Raw genomic sequence first — 1865 nt, forward strand, 5'->3', positions numbered from 1 at the left:
CTTATGCACCCTTTCTGAAATGTGTCATGTTTTCTTCCATTGTGGTTAAGAATGTGTATTGGTAGACCCTTTTTTCTAGGGGGAATAATTTAGCGATATTCATCACAATTTTAAATGCATCAATTCTTTCAACCAGCAATTCTACTTCTAGAAACTTACCATATAAAAACACTAACACACATGCAATATAATATATGTATAAAAACATTCAGGGTAACATGGTAATATCAAAAGATGGAAATAACTTAATGTTCATTAGTAGGAGAGTAGTTAAACAATTGATGATATGTCCATATAAAGAAATATTATGAATGAAGCAGCTATAAATACTGACATGGAAAAACCTCCAAGATATGTCATTAAGCAAAAAGAGCAAAATGGACACCAATGTTTATGATAGGCTATGATTCATGTTAAAAATTATATGCATATACATGCTTGTGTAAGCATAGACCATCCCTAGAAGGACATAAGAGACTGGTAATGGCAATTGCCTCTGGGAAGGGGAACCAGCTGGCCCAGGGGAAAGGTAGAGGGATGGTTACTTTTCACAGAATATCCTCTAATAAAAACTTTCAAATTTTGTACTATGCACATGTCATTTCTTTACTAAATATCTATAAATTGTTGCTTAAATCTGTGGTAAACAAAGGAAATTTATAGAATGTTTTAATTTTTTTTACAAAAACAGTTTTCATATTACTTGTAATTATTTAGAAATTAGTGGGGGGAAAAGACTAGAAAGGGAAAATATTAGCTAAATCCCTGTCACTTCCATGCCACAATGACTATCCATCAATCAACATACATTTATTGAATAACTTAAGTCCATGATGTTCTGTTGGATGCAATGAGAGGAAAAGATGCAAAAGAGGGAGGGCCCCTGCTCTCCCCCTCAAGGAACTTGCAATCTGGTTGGATGGATGAGACTAACAAGTGAAATGGTGAGCAGCATCCAGCAGTGAAAAGCTATCATGCAGCTATTATAAAGGTATTGTACAGAGGGGTTTGCAGAGATAATGATGACATTGGGGACAAGTTATGCCTCCTCCTTTCTCCATTTCCTTCTCTTTAAAATGGAATGATCTGCCTTAGCTGTCCTCTCATAGGGACACTGTTAGGATTAATGAGGTAAAGTTTGTGCTTATATAGCGTCTTCTAAAAACTCAGAGTGCTTTGCAAAGTATTCTTATTAATACTCACAGGATGGTTTATATATTTTCCACCTTTCACTTTGGAAGTTGCACATCTCTTCCTAAAGATGCATATTTTTCTCTCACTCTTCCTCAAAATCACTTTCTCTTTTGTACCAAAATAAGCAGGTTTGAGCTTTAAAGTCTTGGTGGTTTTTATATAGCTCAGGGCTAATAACATCACACAGCTTGCCTGCAGAGAACCCACCTGTACATTCTAAAATTTCTACAATTTCCATTGTATCCATATGCATGATAAACCTGAGCTCCAGGAAAGATATCAAGCAAACATATAACATGGAGGAAAAAACTACCTATAACCAAGACTGCTCCCTGGGAAGGGCGAATCTCAAGAGCAGTAAGTTATTTGAGGCTGTTTAGGGGGAAACAGGCTGAGCCCACCTTTGTCCCCTTTCCCCAGGGACCAAACTGCTCAGTATGACAGGGGTGTTTGGGGGTTAGGGTAAAAGACAGAGGCTATAGACAGAGGAAGGTGGTGGGAGCTGAGGAAGGAAGAAAACAGAGCAAGGAAGGTAGCAGGAGGCTGTGCACACCAGGAAATGACTTCTCTCCACATTCTCCCTCCCAGTTATGAATGCATTCCATTAAGAGAGAGTGAATTTCTTTTCTTTCTTTTTTTCCTCTTCTTCTTTCTTTTTTTTGGCGGGGGGT

This window comes from Myotis davidii, unplaced genomic scaffold (genome assembly GCF_000327345.1).
Source record: "Myotis davidii unplaced genomic scaffold, ASM32734v1 scaffold110, whole genome shotgun sequence".
Taxonomy (NCBI): domain Eukaryota; kingdom Metazoa; phylum Chordata; class Mammalia; order Chiroptera; family Vespertilionidae; genus Myotis; species Myotis davidii.